The sequence below is a fragment of the Glycine max genome, chromosome 8 (assembly GCF_000004515.6).
Source record: "Glycine max cultivar Williams 82 chromosome 8, Glycine_max_v4.0, whole genome shotgun sequence".
NCBI lineage: Eukaryota > Viridiplantae > Streptophyta > Magnoliopsida > Fabales > Fabaceae > Glycine > Glycine max.
In genome coordinates this window covers 37,593,980-37,614,068 of record NC_038244.2, presented here as the reverse complement: position 1 = coordinate 37,614,068, position 20,089 = coordinate 37,593,980, and the positions used below count along the sequence as shown (strand labels likewise).

The 20,089-nt window shown below is 33.4% G+C and overlaps 1 pseudogene; it reads left to right on the top strand.

Moving 5' to 3' along the window:
* The first annotated feature begins 927 nt into the window (after positions 1-927).
* LOC100780701 (zinc-finger homeodomain protein 2-like) lies at positions 928-1,704 on the top strand (annotated as a pseudogene).
* The last annotated feature ends 18,385 nt before the right edge of the window (positions 1,705-20,089 follow it).

Below are 20,089 nucleotides of genomic sequence, written 5' to 3'. Positions count from 1 at the left end.
TGGTCTAAGGAACTAACACTTATCAAAATATCTCAGAATCTCATTGAAAAACCAAAATCCTAATTACAGTGATTAGAAAAAATAAATTGTTTAGTTAACAAAATTTGCTTGCTTAAAATGGTTTTATTACATAAAAATAATAACAAAAAATGACTTGAGTATTTTAAAGTGAATGTAAGGTAAAATAAGTAATTTCAATCATTTGAGAAAATTAATGATTGATATTTTAGAAAATTCAATATTTGTTGTGCATATAAATGTAAAATCAATCATGGATTTTCTCATCAACATATAAAACTATTTTTGTTAATTTGCATGAAAAAAACTTTAACTGTCAATTATTTGGAAAATGCGGGGAGCATGAGTTAAAAGAAATGTGTTATAAAATGAGTCGGTAACAATCGTCTAATATTAATGACATATATTTAATTTGCATTATAATTACAAAAGCATACTTGTATATTATTTACCAATAAAGTCCTTACATCTACAAGATTTAAATCTTCATTATTTATGTAAGATAAGATTTTTACCCATCAGATTAACTTTTGTTTGCTTTCTTATCTATCAATATTAGGAGTGATAATAATCTTAGATTAATGTTTTCCACCAATAAGAAATTCATGTCTCCTCAAACATACATTAATGCTTTTGTAAGAGAGAGAGAGAGAAATTACCAAGGTAATTGGATTTACCCGGTGGAAGACAAGGATGAAGAATTAAGAGTTGCATAAGAGGGGATATCGGGGATAAAACAGAGAAGCGGAAAAAGTGTATGAAATTGAAACTGCTATATGAGAGAGAGAAATTAAAAGAGTTCATTCAATACTTCTTGTTTGTTTCCTCTTCAGCACTTGTTTATATGTTCAATCACCCACCACCCTCAACGATCACACCTTTCAAGCAAGAAATTCTCATATTTCCAAAATGGAACTTCAGGAGAATCATGAGGAAGCTGAGCTTGGGCTGCCCACAGCAGTAGCAGCAACGAGCTATGAAGAGTTTGGAATGCCACCGAATCATGACGAACAAGAGCCAGTGGTGGAAGTGGTGCCAATGGTGGTTCCAATGGCACCACCCACCAACATTATGGCCCAAAATAGTGGCAAGTGAAAGTACCAAGAATGCCTCAAGAACCACGTTGTCTCAATCGGTGGACACGCTATCGACGGCTGCATTGAGTTCCTACCGGGGGGTGAGGAGGGCACCCTGGACGCGCTAAAATGCGCTGCGTGCAACTGCCATCGAAACCTCCACCGTAAGGAGACCCACGACACCTACTCAGTGCCCTTCCGCCACCACCACCACCCACTGCTGCCACCCCCAGTGCCATTAGCAGCTTACTATCGTGCCCTGCCGGGGTACCTACACATGACGGGGCACCAATGTGCCATGCTAGCACACCCGTCCTTGTCGGGAAGAGGTGGGCCCCAGCCCCCCTGGGAAGACCTGGAGGACTCAGACCCTACGAGTGGTGCCACCACTCATGATGGGTCTGGGTCGAGCAGCAAAAAGCGCTTCAGGACCAAATTTACCCAGCATCAGAAAGACAAGATGTTGGTCTTCGCTGAGAAACTCGGGTGGAGGATGCAAAAGAACGATGAGAGCATCGTGCAAGAGTTTTGCTCCGAAATCGGTGTTCAACGTCATTTGCTAAAGGTGTGGATGCATAATAACAAGCACACCTTAGGTAAGAAGCCCTAGAGGCTAGAAGGAAAAAATAAATCCACCCCCTTTCCCTCTTTCTATTTCTCTCTCTTGCTATATGTATGTGTGTGTGTGTGTGTGTGTGTGTGTGTGTGTGTGTGTGTGTGTGTGTGTGTGTGTGTGTGTGTATATATATATATATATATGCTTCTATGTTTTTAGTTAGCATAACAATAATAACAGCCATCATTCCAAGCTGGAAGCTCAACGTTGAAGCCTGGGAGATTGCGTTGCTGAATGTCTAATAAGTCTGGTCATGCCAGCTGATCAAGACATTAGTTCTTATGGTTTTTTTCTCTTTATGATCACCTTGTTTAATTTTAATTTCTTAGGACATGGGAGAAGGGTGGGGGTATTTTCGATAATCCATTTGGTTATGTTGGTTAGTATAATGTTTGAGGATCCATGATTCTAATTCCAACAACATTGTTGTTGGTGGACTGGTTTACTTGGTTCTGAATATCAATCGACGGTGTTTGTTTTTCTCAGTGCATGTTTTGTTACTTAAAAAAAAGAATGTTGATGTGATCCTGACTAGCCTTTAGCCTGTATTTGGCCAGTTTCAGGATTCTCATCAAATGTGCATCAAAGATTAATTCAATTGTCGACACAAAAGACCAAATTTACGGGGATAATGGGGTTTCACTGGTGACCCAAAAATTCTAATTATGGTTATTACAAAAAAAAAAAAGTGTGTGATGGTCGATGAAACCCGTTTTTGGAACATTATTGCATTAACGAAGGAATAGGGATTAGTTTTATTCTAATTTGAGCACGTGAATAGTGACGTTGACAAAGGTAATTGAATTATTTTTGTTTTTGTTTGTTGATTCTGAAACTTTCATATGGTCCATATCCTAAGATCACATGAGAGCCAACAACTCTAATTACGATCATTATAATAAAAAAAATGTGTTATGGTTGGTGGAACCATTTTTGGAACATTGTTGCGTTGATGAGGGAATAGGTATCAGTTTCATTTTAGTTTGCGTGCATGAATGACAGTGGTGACGAAAGCTAATTGGATCATTTTTATTTTTGTTTATTGATTTTGAAACTCTCATATGGTCTCTTATATCCTAAGATAGTTGTTGGGAGGAGAAACTTTCTCGATACCATCAATCTCTTCCCACTTGCATTTTTTAGGCGAAAAGATATAAAAGGGGTAATTTGTTTCTAAATTACCAAATGGGGTAAATTTTAAATAAAATTATTTATGATTTTAAAGTTGCAAATCTACTTTTATTGTAAGCAAACATTAGGATGTTCATTTTACAAAGTTGAACAATCTAAAAAATTGACACTTGTCCAATTGGAGGCTATTTTTGTCAATCCACTCATTTTTTCTTTTTGTTTCAAAATCCTCTCCCCCATGCACCATCTAGGTATTGTTGAATAGATATGCACAATTTAGCCCTCATTTTGAATTTTAAAAATATTCTCCACTCATCTCACACAAACAGCACTACCACACCAGCATCACTGCGCTGCATCATCTCCGACCAGAACCATCTTCTCCATCCTTCATCCGCCATGACCAAAATTCGACCACCACCAAACAACATTGTTGCTCCATCGTTGTCGCACCTCACTAACAGGTATTTCAATGTGATAGATCAAGTTTGAAATATTTTTCTTTTTTCGCTTCTTTCTTCTCATTACATATGGACTTTTTATTTGATATAAGTTCCAATTTTTAGCTGATGTTTTTTAGTCTTACTTTTGCTTCTTATATCATAAAAACAAATTCTACTTAAAATTGTTGAAATTTGTTTTGCTTATGAGGTGTTTAACAAAATGCCTCACCCAAATTCCATTATGATTTCTAGCAAGTCTTAGGTTACAAAAGCAACAATGACCATTAATTGACAGACCAAAAAAATTGCAAGCTCTTGTACACCATCTAAGCATATGGATATTGTTGAACACCATTGATGAAATGTTGAAGAAATGTTGAAAATTGTTTTGCTTATGAGGTGTTTGACAAAATGTCTCACCCAAATTTCATTATGATTTCTAGCAGAATCAAGTCATGATGGTTTTAGTGTCAAATTTCCTTTTTTTGAAGGATGCAACAAATGTCACTATTGTCACTAACTATGAGTTTCTATTTATGTGGGTTAGGTGTCAAGGAATCAAGGTTAGAGCAATTGGATGAAATTTAAGTGAAAGCTATCAATACTTCTATTGGGAAGAATTTGCCTAAATGTCCAACTTTAATCTTTGAATTCACAGGTGTTGCTTTTGGTAATATAGTACATCTCTTTGAAAGTCTTGGGTTAGTTCCTTAGCAAGTTAAATTTTTTTTCTTTGAAAGTCTTGGGTTAATTCCTTAGCAAGTCTTGGGAGAGTTTATATATACATATAACATTGAGTAGCTTATGAAATATTTTTCTTTTCTAGATATGACTATGAGGTAGGTATGCATCGTTGTAATTGAAGTTCAATTTTGTAATGTATTATGGGCATATTTGTTTTAAATTGTTTGATTTTTTTGGTTTTGTTAAATTATTGTTATTCTTATTATGTAGGTTCTAGCTGAAGGTCCTTTAATTCAACCGCGAAACTTTGTTGTGATGATGGGATTTCTAGTCTATGTGAGTTTTATGCTTCACATGATACAATTGTATCATCAAATGAGTTTTGAAAAGTTTTTTTTCTTTTTCTGTGGCAGCTCTTTGTGTTTGTATTTTATTCTTCAAAAATCTTCCATACATGCTCTTCATTTATTTTGATCAATATATATTTTTGGATGTGTGTCTATTTGGTATGAAGTTTAAATTCGATTGAGCTTATGTAGTGTTTGTCTAAGTTGGGTGTTCCCGGCTTCCACTTTCTTAATATTTAAAGAATTAGTACCAAGTTTCTCCCTTTTCTCTTTTCGCTTTATCTTTCTCTTCTAATTTCTTTTCTGAATCTGATTTTGTATTTGGTAGTAAAGGAAGATGAGAAAACACGATTTATTCAGCAAAATGTTGGTATAAATTTGAAGTTTGATGATGACAGCTTAAGAGTTCTCTACTTTTGGTAAGTCTTCCCATTTCTCTTTCCAACTATTTGGTAGTACAGAATATATTTATATATAAAGAGGGATATCATGTTCTCTATATACACGATTCATTCCTCTTCTCTCTCTTATTCCTCTTTTTTCATCTATTTTTTTCTTTTAATGTTTCATTCATATGATTTTATTAGTTTTTGTTGTTCCATTGATTTTGGTGTGGCTTTATTGATGGGTTATGGAGAAATAGCTAAATATTTATTTGATTTTATTATGTACTACTTTGCGGGTTAAAAGCTATGTGTTTAGTTAAATGTCCAAATGTACTTTGAGATTTTCTTTGGCTATGTGGAAAAGATTTCTACTCGTTTGTTCTTTTAATGTTTTATCTGGATAATGTTATACGAGTCTTTGTACATTTTGTTTGAATGATATTGTGCTTTTTTATTCGTTTTGGACTGATTTATGAGTTGTAAGTTATGTGTTTGATCTAATATCCAAATGAAATTTGAAATTTTCATTGGCAAGCTTTATTGGTTGGTTTTTTAAATATAAACATTATATCGAGTGTATACTCACTATCACACTACATTCAGAATATAGTTTAACTTTTTTTAGTGGACAAGTTTAGAATGATGTATGGTTTTTGGACTCTATTATATGGGTTTTATTTCTCAGTTATTTTCTTTTCTTTTCTTTGAAGCTTAGGTATGAAAAAGGTTGTAAAAGTTTGGATTAATTTTTTTGGCAGCCCCATGACAAAAAATTGTAGAGCAAGATATGAAGGCAGAGTAATTAGAGAAACTAGCAAAACTAGAAGATTGGTGTAAGCAAGTTCTTATTATTACTTTCTTGATAAGGGTATGCATTTTGCCAGTATTTTTAAGTACATATCTTTTTTATACTAAAGAAAAAATTAAAATTGTAAATTATTGATTTCTTTATATTCGTAAGTGTGCTAACATGGTAATTTTCTTGATTTGTTTTTACATGGATGTTTATCCATGTTTGTTTTTGTGGATTGATGGGATAACATCATTATCCCAGGCAAAACAACCACATCTGGTGATGTTATTACTGTAATTTTTCAGATTGAAATGGGAGATTTATTTATTGGATGTCTCTCAACAGGTGATTTCATTGTTCTTCAATGCTAGAAGATAATTTTAGTTGTCTTCTTGGGGAGTTATTTGGAAATAATTGAGTGGTCGAAATTAAAGGATTTACAATATGGTATAAGGAGCAAACTTGGTGTGTATTTTTCCCTCCTATATTGTAGTATATTTTAAAGAAACATGATCAATCTGTAGCATTTTGCAGATTAAGTATTCTATTCCTGTATGCAAATCTTCATGATGAACCTTTCTACTACCTTTATCTGTGAGTTCTCCAAGGGTGCACTGGACAAAGTTATGTCATAAGGATTCTTCTTTGTTAAATTCAAAGAAAGAAAATTTTACATATTGATTTTAATAATGTTCATTTTGGGATTCAGATATATGGACTACGTTTTTGGAAATGAGACTGAAGCAAGAACATTTTCTAAAGCTCAAGGCTGGGAGGTAATCATTAATTAATAGGTTTGAAGGCTTGCCGTTTTTGTTTAAGTTTTAATTTGTCATGTATTTTGACTCTTTTCCTATTGTCCTATTGAGCAAACTAATAATGTTGAGGAAATAGCTTTGAAGATTTCTCACTTGCCAAAAGCATCATAAAACATAAAAGGATTACCGTTATCACCCAAGGTGCAGATCCTGTTTGTGTTGTTGAGAGTGGGAAAATGAAATTGTACCTTGTGATACTATTACCTAAAGACAAATTAGTTGATACAAATGGAGCAGGTACAAACCTATTATTTAAATGTTAAAGTTATATGTGTAGTTAAGTTTATGGGCAATTGGTATGCTCATAAAATGCTTTGAATAGTAAATCATAGTCATGCAACCAATACATAGATATTGCATCTTGATGATACTGGCAAACTAGATTATGATTTTATCTATTCTAAATGTTTGTAGAATGACTTAAGCTACTTCATAAAATGTTTTGAATAGTAAATCATAGTCATGCAACCAATACATAGATATTGCATCTTGATGATACTGCCCATAGTTTTTTTTCTTCGGTGAAGGATATGTTGTTGCTAGGTACAATGACTTGAGCTACTCCTTTAGCTTTTGATAGGAATCCATGTAGAGTTATAGCTCAAGTAAAAAATATTATCATCTGATTCAAATACAGAAAATTATTTGCTTTCTCTATCAACTATTTTTTTCTATAAATATATATTGTTTACTACAGTTTACAATAACAATTTAATTATATTTAAAATTAATTTTAAATGGCCTAAGATTATAATTTTATGATATTCAATTTAATTATATTTAAAATTAGTTTTAGATTTAAAATTAGACAAAAATTATGTATTTTATTGTTTATAAAATTTTAAAACGTGAGTAACCATATATATCATCCAAACTAAATAGATAGTATTATTTTATAAAATATATTACATATCTCAATCTTATTAGTTTTGATTTTTATTTATTAAGTTTTACACACTTACAACTAAATATATGCTATTATATTATACATTTAATTTTTTGTAGATTATTCGTGCTGGGCATGGATACTATACTAGAATAGTGTTCTTTCCTTTTAGTTGTGTCTATTGAGCTAAAGTTTAACACCAAATATCACATATGTTTTGATTGTTGTTTTCCATACTTTAGTGCACTTTTGATTATATATTTTAACGTCGTAAACAATAAAGTATAATAATAATTATACTTAAATTACATATTTTTGTTTAAATTGTTATTCTTAAATCCATTAAAACTTTAATACACCCCAATTAAAGTCTACGTTATTTTGTATTATTAATTTTGATTATTAATTTATCTCAAATTCTCATTTTTTTAAACATTAAAAAAATTAACTTTTTATTCTAAGCACAATTTCAGTACCAAAACAAAAAAATAGTGGAGCAACTCACGGTAACTAACTAGTAATTTATGATTTCAAAGTCAAATTTAAAAAAACTAAGTTGTAAATTTTTTATGACTTCAGTAAAAATAAAAAATAACATTGGTAAAATAAGTATATCTTATGATTTATCCTTTTTTATATTTATTTAAAATATATCTTTGATAATTTAGTAAAAAAAAATTCCCTGAAGAGTCGTTTAGCCTCATATTCCGTTTTACATGTCTTTCTATACGTCTATGGGTCTTCACTTTCTTCCTTCTGCTAACTGCAAAGTGCGCAAACCATTACAACTCCTCCACGCACTGAAAAAAAAAAAAAAGAAAACAAAGTGGGGGAATTCTAATTAATCCCAGTGGCTGCTATGGCCCTACACCTCCTTCATGCATTTTCTTTTATTTTTACACAGAACCTTAATTGTTTCGTTATTTCCCTTGTTGTCACCATTTTTTTTTTTTTTTTGCTTTATATAAATGAATTAAGCTTATATCTATTAATTAATTAATTAATTAATACTACTATAAAATGTGCTAGTTAATTAACTCGTCGGGTTTCTGTTCCCCTATACACAGGGTGTACTACGTATATCCTTTTGATTTTTTGTGTTCACTATTTACAAAGTGAAAAACCATTCACCCGTTCAGGAATTCAGAACGTACAAATTAAAGATTGGATGAAGCTTATTTTTTCTTGGTCATCCAACTTAGATCAACTTAAAATATATGTTCAAGATCTCAATCTTCTAATCTTTTATTTACTATCCAAAAATTATAAATGCATTGAATGTATGGAAATGTGACTGCACTGAATCCATTTCCAAAACATTTAAGCATATAGTATGACATGGAGTGATATAATCTCTTCTTTTTTTTTTTTTACCAAAATATAATATAATATAATACAATTATAAGTTATAATTGTGTTTTACGCTTAATCCGTTATGGAAGGTTGAACTAGGGACAAACACAAAGGTTTGTATCAGCCATCGAGTTCTCGAATAGGGGCACGTGAACTCAAATGAGAATTTTTTTTTGCAGACTCAAATCCTTATGTGGGACAAACCCATGTTGGAGAAACAATTCAATTATCTCCTCTTTATTTGATATTTTATTTATCTATGTCTAGCCCTTTCATATTAATCTTTCTCATTGTTTTAACCAATATTGTGTTTTAAGAAAAATGAGAAAGCTTTATGCTACCACCCTAGCAAGAAGGTAAAATTTGTTGGGTAATCAATGCTCCTACAAATAAAATTACTCACACCCACAAAAGATCATGAGAACATAACAAAAATTACGCCGTATGAAAAATAATAACAAACACAAGAATTTAACGTGGTTCAACACCTCTTGCCTACGTCCACAAAATCGTCTTAAAAAATATTTCATTATCACAAAAATGATTACAAAATTGTAACCCACCCCAAATAGTGTATCACTCTACAAATCTAAGTACTTCACTCAATGGTTACAAGAAATGATAACACTCTTACACAAAGACATTTTTCTCTCAACAAAGTGACTTGGTTTCATAATCTCTCTTCTCACACACTCTCTCTTCATGTGTTGTGTTTTTTCACTAATTCTCTTCTTTATTTATAGTGAAGATTGTCACCAACTATAATAAATAAACTCTCTTAAAAGTTAAAAAAAAACAACTTCTAATGCCTCCATTCAACTAAGGTTCATCTAGTAAAATGCAATTTTTCAATTTGCATTTAAGCCACCTAAACCTTAGTGATAAAAATTCAATTCCCAATGTGCATGCACTTTATCTTTTGACTTAAAACTCTACAAAATTAATGCATGCATATAATAATGTAATAGATATGCACACACTAGATCGATCGAGGGTGTCAATTGATAGAGGGACATGACTTTTTTTTTTTGCAACTCTCCATGCCATCTACTACCTATCACTTAGAGTCACGTGAATACTTGAGGGATAATCTCTCTATTATAATATATACTTAAATTAATTAAGTTGCACATTTTTTATAAGCTTAAAATGATACTCCCTCAACTAACTTAAGTATATACCCTAATAGGCAGCTTAATTATATATGCAACCTAATTAATTGTAAGAGACAACTTATGGGTTAGTATAGCTTTAATGTACACGCTAAAGGAGGGACCTGATTGATTATTTCTGGTAAAGATAGAAAAATGTACTTAATTTGGGACCTTTCCTAATTTCTGATATATTTAAAGTATAGTAGGAGGACATGTATGTATATGTGTGCTTTTTTCTGAACAGTTAACTTTTTAAGGAGTCCAAAGTTTGGGGCCACATTGAAGATGCTTTTCTTTGCTTGTTTTGGGGGACTTAAGAATCAGTTAAAGTTTTGTAGTTTTATATATGTGGTCCATTGTCCATTATTGCACTATGTAATGAAAATCATTGGCCATAGTTAGCAGTTGGTATACAGTTTCAGGTCCATAGGCCGATCCGTTAAGCCCGCGAATCGGGCGAATAATGTGTCTTTTTTTTTTTGCAAACATGTATAATTATAAGCAATACATCAGTCTGGTCCGCTAAGTTCACAGACTTAATGGATTTTATCCGCGGGCTCACGGGTAGCTCATATAAGAAAAAATTAGTTTTAAAATAAAAATTATAAAAATTAAGTATTTGAGTTGAGAGTTGAGACTTCGGACTTTAAAGCCTCCCCTTCCCCAGTCGTCTCCTTTCCTGACCCTCACTCCACTGCGAGGCCTGCGACATCACTTTCTCTTCCATGGCTCGTGTGTGCCATCCCTATCAATGCGTCACACCTCTCTCTTTCACGTCGTGCCTCTCTCTTGCTTGTGGTTGTGCCAAACAACCAAAAACATATTTTTATTTATTTTTAATTACTAATTGAACTCGCGAACAAGTCCGTTCATCCGCGGGATTGACGGACCAGATATAGACCTAAAAAAATCCATATATTTTGCTGAACGAATTTACCCAGTCCGCATAAAACGCGAGTTTCACAGGCTGGGTCTTAAACGGACCAAACCGACCCATATACCCACCCTTAGTCATAGTTTAGGCTCATCAGATAGTAAGAAAAGACTTAAATAGCCTTATACCCCTCACATATATAGACATGTTTATGACTTTTGTCTATATGCTCCCTTCAGTGATTCTATTATTGCACAAGCACGTTATTTTCTCGGTGATCTCTCTCTTATCTATCTATCTTTCCCCAAAATCACAAAATGGGCTAGTTCAGCCCACGTTGGCATTTGTATTTCGACCTGACCTTTGACTACTAGAGGTATTTTTTTATTATACTCTTGAGAGAGTGAATTTTGGATTTTAATTATTTAACCTAATAAAGCAAAAAAGTTTTGTTTGTCTCAATAATCTTGGTTGCATGTAATATCCCATGTCACATATTCACTTATCATCATTTTTTTGTTACTATAAGTATTTCAATATTCTATGATTTATTTCCATGTTCTCATGCCATAATACACTAAATTATACTTTTTAATTTGTCATTGAAATGTTGGCCATCTCGTACCATAACTAAAAAGCCACTTTTTGGACAAACAAATATTCAAAAAAATGACAATTGATGGTTACTTATCTTTAATTTATTTTTAAAACCTTTAAAGTCAATGCGCCCTATGCAAAATATTAGACATGTTGTCATTCTAATTCTAATATGGAAAATTTTACTCAGTATGTGGGCCAATTTGTTGGACACCCTTGCCTCAAACACTCCTCACCAATAAGGGAGTTGAACCCTACACCCTCGATACCTGTATCCCACATCTCCCAACTACCTTTGAAATTATTAAATTACCCGTAATGAATGACACCCTCAACCCTAACACCTTTCTCTTTCAAAAACTCACCCTAACACCTCCTTCCTCGCGATAGCAGCACCCCTCATCTGCCTACAACCTCCTTATCACCATTGAAGGTAAGTAAGTTCTTTTCGTCTCTTTTGGCATGGGGTGGGGGTTGGCTTCTAGTTTTGGTGGCAGGTTAGTGGAGGGTTAGGTTTTGGTTTTGGTGGCAGAGAGTGGTGGGGGTTGGGTTCTGGTAGAAAAGATCTACAGCTATTTCAAAACAAGTGTCTAGAAGAACTATTTTGGAACACTTGTTTCAGAAATAGGTGTTCCGAAATGCTTATTCTAGAATAGCTATTCTAGAATTGGTGTTCTAGAATGCTTATTTTGGAATAGTTGTTTCGAAATAGCTATTTTGAAACAAGTGTTCTGGAATAGCTATTTCGAAATAGGTGTTACGGAGTAGCTATTCTGAAACACCTATTCCAAAATAGGCATTCTGAGACACCTATTCTGGAAGCCATTTAACTATTTTTCTAATTTGTGTTGCATATGCATTATGCAGGACATTTAACTACCTGTATGATGAACTTGAAACTTGTTGAACATTTGGTTGAATCATAATAGTCTGTGTAGTATATCTTATTGGTATTTGATAACAATGACAAACACATTTTATGAGTACTTGGAAAAATGCTACAATTTGATTTTAATTTGAATGGTTTAGAATACTTGGAACTGCCTAAGAGAATTCATCTAAACATGTATGAATTTATATTCATATATGATCATATTTTATGAGTTTTTGACATTCAACAAGTGTGAAACTATACTAATTTTTGCAATGTTTTTAACCTATATGATTGTATAATATAATGATTCAAATTTAATGCTCAAATGGCAAGTACAAAAATAGTTAGTTTTGATGGTGATGATGACAATGACAGACACAATAAACCTACAATGTCTAAACGGAGACAACATGTAGAAGCTCAACTGGTGGACCCTTTGGAGCAACCTATGCAAGTAGACCTTGTCGAGCATGTTGACCAAGTCCGGGCTATTTAAGAAGTGGAGCCTATTGAACATGTCTAACCTACAAAACAAAAGGAGCTAGAACCACATGTTGTCTCTCCTAACCTCATACATTGATCATGTGGTTTGGGAAGTATGGGGTGGCATGGTAAACTACTAAGTTTGTTTAAATACTTAAAATTGATTCAATCATTGTAAGGTTTTTTTTTGGACTTATTTAGTAATTATATATGTTGTTGTAGGAACATGGTGGGCTAAAATTAGTATCACATAGGAAAAAGTTGCAGTCAAAGATTGTGCTACATGACCGAATACAAGATGTGGTCAAGGGGTTTGGTTTATACCCGTTGACTACATGAAATTATCAAATAATAGACAAAGGACTCTTGTTTGCTTTTGCTGAGAGATGATACAAAGAGACAAACATGTTCCATTTGCCCATGAGAGAGATGATGATAACACTTGATGATGTGGCATTGTTACTTGACATTCCCATTATTGGCATTTTTTACAATTATGAACATATAGATAAGGAATCAACAATTATTGTGATTATTGAGTTACTTAGAGTTTAATATAAAGATGCCTTTGATGAGACAAAGAAAACAAGAGAGGGGACAAGTCTGTTTAAGCTGGTTGTAGGGTGTGTATGGGGAAAGGTGTCAAGAAGAGAGATGGATGAAGCATTAAGAGCCTATTTGTTTCATCTAGTCGGTTGCACCTTATTTTCTAATAAAAGTGCAACCTATGTGGAGGTAAAATTCTTAGATTTTTTCATGACCTCAAAGGATGTGGCAGGTATTCATGGGGGACAGCTACCTTGACATATCTTTATGAGCATCTTAATAGTTCTAATTTTTCTAGCACAAAGAAGATTGGTGCCAATGCCACTATTCTTCATGTAATTAGGTGTTAGGTCAATTTCTTGTTATATTATTAACAATGTCATTGATGAACTAATTATATACTTTTCTTGGTGACTCATGGATGGATTTATAAGCACTTTGTAACCATTGGTGCCTGGGACGATGTCTTGGGATATGAAGAGACATCTCCACGTGCTAGTCAATGGTCAAATAAGTTATCTTTGTCAATAATCCATTACAGGAAACCAATTGATGAGTTGGCCATCAAGGAGTTGCGTGGACTCTATATGAAAAGCATAGGACTCATTGTCCATTTGAGAATATATCCTTATTCTCGGGATATAGTCATTTGGACCTAGATTTTCACCTTCATTTTCCATAGAAGGTGTTGCGCTAGTATGGGTATCGTCAGAATATTCCCCGACACCCTTTTGTGTTTATTGATGAGATTCCTACCCCACATCAGGTTGATGATAGGTGGTTGCATTTGTAGAATCACTTGATCTAACCCACAGTGCCTGTAGTTTAGCCATTAAATTATGATATGTGGTACTATGTGTGGTTCTAGAGAATCTCGCATCCTTTTGTACAACCAAGTTGTTCTACTCCACCCCTTAATGCAAATATGGATTAAGCACATCCCGTAGTTCAGGCACATCCTGCAATTGCACATAGAAATGAATTTACTTGTATAATATGTATATTGTTATAACATTTACTTACTACTTTGTTGTATCTATGGCAAGAAACATGTCATAGGATTGGTCGACTATTGCAGCATATGATTGATCATAGGTGGGTTACCTATGGCACAAATGCATATTTTGTGACTGAAGAGGCATTAACATTAGCATGTGGAGTAATTGATGATGGTACTGTGAAAACCAGTAGGGCACGGGGAGGCACCAGAGGTGGAAGTGGCAGAGGAGGATGTTGATGGTTGTTGGAATGTATTAATGCCCAAATTTTCTATTTACTTGTTCACTTTATGTCTATGTTGAGATTGATTGATTAGTTGTAGTAATTGACTCATTGTATTTATCATTAGTGAATGTATGAAATTATTGTTTTTATCTTTAGTGAAAGTACGAATTTATTGTATTTAACAAGTTATGCATATGTAATTTATTTAGAAGAGGATATGTCAATTTTTTTTTATAAAAATAAGTAACTACATAAAATGGTAAGTAGATGAACATAACTGATTGCAACAGAATTGACCAAAATGTTACATAAATATATCATCTCCAAGGTTGACTTAATCACATCTAACAACTATAAATTGTGAAAACTATTGTATTCGACCAACATAAGGGGGTAACCCATTCTTTTGTTGGTGGATGACAATGTGTGGACCTTAACACATCAGGCCCTGGTATTGGACAACAATATGTCAAAAGAACCTACATAACATAATAAAAAACATAGTCACAATGTGAGAGTTTACTTTATAATATGTCATTACTTCATATGGTGTGAAAGCTAAATTAAAACTGTTATATCTCTACGTAATAAAACATTAACCGTTGAGACATGATCAACAAGTAAAGATTGTTTTATCTGATAGAAGTGAGCATATCCTCCAAAGATATTTGCATACTCGTCACACCATTGTCCCAATTCTTTATGCAAATCATTGCAAACTAGAGGCCAAGAATCTTCACCCATACCAAGTAAAGCTATAACTGCCCGATATCCATAATGACCATCTAATCTTACATCAATAATGTCTAAATGTACAAATGAAGGTTTCTATGAAATTAATCTAAGATGTGAATCTTTCTCTTGTGTGTTGGTTGTTGGGATGATGTACCAGGTGACTTCCATGAAAATGAACTATCATGCAATGAATGTAATGCATCCACATGCTCAAAGAGAGAAGGATGACGTTTCATTGACCGTTCAAATTTACTTTCATGACCCTTTATTTTTGACCTTGTCAGCAGGTAGACATATAGAAGTCATATCAGGGAATGCAATTTCACGAAGTTTATTTTTTATAGTAATTTTGTCAGCTCTGTCAACCTCTTTCAAACATTTTGTTATAACATCAAATTCTTATTGCACAAAGATTTCGTTGTTTAAATAAGTAGACCCCATGTCATTGAAACTTAGTCTAGTCCAGTACAAATGAATTGCTTAAAGAGGTATGCTACCTAAAGCATACCTAGCTAGTTCATAAGCACAAAGTAACCCATGTGTAGATCTTACAATGCATCCACAATGAGACGTGTCTACATAAACAAATTGCATTCTATGAACATCATCTACAATATGATTCAATGCATACCTCAAAACAAATCCACATAGTCTCTTATACAAGTGTACATTAAAAGTGTGATCGACAACGTGAATGCCACGTTCAAATGAGGCTTTAATTTCATTATGATGCATGGTGATCATGTTGTTCATTGCATCCCAACATTTACACAAGTCTCCCATGCTAGTCTGCAGCAACCGCTTCAATGCCCAATGGGCAGACTCAACCCTACAAAACAAGTTTGAGACAAATGTCCCAATAAAAAGAACATTGTATACAAATACTAGTTTAATAGACCATGGGTTATAAGTTAAATACTTGTTGGTTGTTGTGTTACCCAAGTGCATAACTTTATCTATTCATGCCTTTACAAATCTTTCTTTGTGTGGGATCAACCAAGTATTTTTCACATAGGCAACAAACTCATGCTAGGGTGCATAGACAACTTCAAACTTTGTAAGATGATCTTCATAGGCAAACTCTGCAGGACAATCCATAACAGAAATCCAAGCCTCCATCGCTTGATCCCAGGCCTCTTTGGGAGTTACATGTTGTTTGCACTTTGTTTCACATTCTTATCAATATGAAATTGACACAACAAATTATGAGAATAAGGAAACACAATTTGTACTGCATTCATCAAAGATAGATCTCTGTCTGTGACAATCATTTTTGGCAATTCATCATGTTTGTGAAAAAGGCATTTGAACCTTTCAAGTGCCCTCACAGATTTTTCACATTCAACTTCCATATAAGCAAAAGTAGCAGAAAATATCAGCCCAATACAAGTAACACCAATAATCTCAAGCAAAGGTAGCCTATACCTGTTGGTTTTGTATGTACTATCCATGAATAACACTATGTTAAATGCATTCAAAAACTTTACTGCATCATGATGTGTCCAAAAAATGTCACGCCCAACTTCTTCATCATTTATTACATGTCAATGAATGGACATATCATGCTCTAACAAATACATTAAATGTTGCATTTCTGTTCCGGGGCCTTCCTTTGAGAGATTTTCAATATGTAGTTTTAGCAATATACACTTGTATGATAGTGGTGACATTTTTGTCATTGTGTTCTTTCAATGTCAGAAGAATATTTTTAGGCTTCACCATATTCTTTATCATATCAGTAAGTATTGTCTTCTCATTAAGGGTTAGTCAACCAACATATGGATGGTTGACCAATGTCTCAGCAACATCATGATTATGAGACCCACACAGAACCCTAAGTACCCATCCTTCACCAATCTTTAGTTGTCTTCCTTTCAACCTAAATGGGTAATCATATTTTCTAGTCCCAATGGTCGACTTTGCATCTTTTTTGTATTGTCTATATTTGTCACCCCTCTCATAATCCAAGACGACAAATGTGTCTTCCTTCCAAGTTGTCTTGTTATGTATGACCTCAAAATGACAACAACAAAACCCAACTCAAATGCAACGTCTCAAACCCATTTCAATAATTCATGTTGAGTATCCAAAACCTACATAAACAACATACAACATTTTTTTGGTCAAAGTTCACCTTCCAAGTATTAAATAAACTACCTATTAATTACACAATAAAATTACCTCCGTAGTTGTAAAATAATTGCTACAATCTTCATTTTTAACAGTATCATCCATATCTATGTCAACTTCATCAGCCATCTTGTTATAGAAATAATCATCCTCCATACAAACTAAATCTGTAAAATAACAAAATCAAATTTAATTAACTGTTAAATAGCTTCTAGAACGGTCATTCCGTAACCAAAAAATGTTTTCAGAATGGCCACTCCGTAACCAAAAAAAGCTTTTGGATTGGACATTCCATAACCAAAAAACCTTTCAGAACGAGCATTCCATAAGAAAAAAAGTTTCAGCAATGAGATTCTGGAAATGGGGTTCTAGAAAGTATTATTGGGCTTATGAAAAGCCCTCTCTAGAAGAAACAAGTGCACTACAGAATAAGCTTTCTAGAACGACTATTTTTGCTTCCAGAAAAGGTGTTCTATAAAAGGTTTTCTAGAAGTAACAAAGGCATTCTGGAACAGTTTTCCTTCCAGAAAATGTGTTCTAGAATGGTCATTCTGGAAGCAAAAAAACTATTTTGGAAAGCCTATTCCGGAAACATGTCCACAACATGAGTGGGAAACATTGAAACGTACCTGGCGTGGAGAGTTGGAGAAGGAGAGGGACTTCTGTGCTGGAACCTCTAGCATGGACAGTTGGAAGAAGACTTGAATTTGAGAATAAGAGAAGAACTAAAAAGCGGGGTGTGTTGCGGGAAGAAGAAAAGAGCGAATGGAAGGGTGCACAACTGTTGGGGGAGAAAAAAGAGGAATTAGATAGAACAGGTAGGTTGGGGTATTTTAAAAAATAGGAGGTGTAGGATGCGATTAGGGAGGTGTAGGATATAAAATCCCACCAATAGACACTCAAGCCCAAACAAAAAAAAATAACACACAAAATGATAAAGGGGTCAATTGTTGGTTACACTTCATTGTGTTCCTGCATTTACAAACAATCATTTGCTTTACTTCTCTTGCTCCTACACCAACATATGCTGCAAGCAGGTCTCTAAGTCCCAAATAGTATGTGACTCACACATCAACTATCAATTATCATGGTTCTTCTCAACAATTACATGTCTTATCTTCTCACTACATGGGGATGATAAGAAAACAAAAAATTAAAAATATAAAACATGGGGAAGGAAATTTCCAAGTATTTTTGCATCCCAATTCTGAATTACAAATTTAATTACCAATCCTTTCAAAATACTATTGTTGGTGTTTACAAAAAAATTATTTTTAACACCAAAAAGGATTAGATGAAATGGTGAGTAGATGCACCTTATCTAACTATGTCAAAAAGCGTACATTTTCACTCACCTTATTGTTCTTCACTATGTAACTCCTGGTTCTACTCATCTAGTATTTTGCCTACCATGTCTCATACATCTGAAGTCTCAACCTGCTACAATAACACAAATGAAAACTCTCTCCATTTGACACATCAAACTACATACTTTAGTAAGCAAATTAAGAATCAACACACATCTTTCTTACAAAAATATTAGTAAGCAATAAAACAAATATTATTATTCTTGCAAACACATACAACCAAACACACACAAACCAAGCACCCCCCCCCCCCCCCCCCCCCCCCCCCACAACACTTTAGGAAATGGATAGAAACTATCACCTTAACTATACAGAAACTAGATAAAAACCTACACACAACAATCGACGTGATATCATACAACAATATCTTTTCAATTTCACTTTGCAAACCTTCACTTCCTTCAATTTGTTGACACAATTAATTCTCCTCAAATCTTTTGTAGTGTATAAAGTAACATAAATCTCCTTCACGAACATAGTCCCATGGGAATCAACTTGTTTAATAAACCAATTTCCCTGTCTTTACTCAACAACCCTAATTCCAAATCCACTTATCCTGAAGACAAATGTGAAACTTTGCACTTCAAAATACACAAGGTCAAATAGGTAAAATTGATATGTATAAATCGCTTTTACAAAACTAATACTCAAACAATCAACTTAAGCAAAAGGCTACATGATGTGGCTTAAAGTAACAAGTGGAGTGTTATAATTGGTTGGCCAACGAGAGGACAATAAAACATGGTGTCTGAAACTTGCATGAAAGGAAATCCTCAAAAATTGGGAGACCTATTGAAGAAACTAACCAGATAAAAAGAAGTAACCAATCAATTCAAAACATTCTCTGATAAAACAGAAAAATCGACCACACAAAAAGGTTAGTTTTGTCAATACACTACATAATCAACAGTAAAAAAAAACACGAATGAAAGATAGATGACTGTAAGGTAGTAGATCATGTTGAGAGATATGAGTGATGTAGATAGGATTTGTCCCTCCTCCTATATAACAAGAGTTACATCTAAAGGACTTTTGATAGAGAGAGATGTGCAATATGCGTGACCACGTGATAATGGATTGATATGAGATATTGAGCTCATTTGTATTTAGATGTCTACTTGGGTATCAAGAAATAAATTATCAGACTTAATGAGGATCACACTCTTATTCCTCATATTACATCAAGACATTTGGATGAATAGATAAAGGTTACACAATGAAAATGGTTGTGGTATGTTTGTAACTGAATAATTGATTATCTCATAGGTTGGGTGATAACAATGCATTGCTAGATAACAATCATTGTCTATAATATTATAAAGATAATATTATTGCTTGTCAGGTGGGAGCTTATAGGGTCACATAAATAGAGTAATCAATTGGAGCAGATGAATAAATTAAATGTAATTTACTTTAGTCCATAGTTAATTAATTAAATTATCCATATTTAATTAATAAAATATGATTTAATTAATTAACAATATATTTAATTAAATTAGACACAATATGAAAAGATAACTAATTAGATATGATTTAATTAGTTATCATCTTATA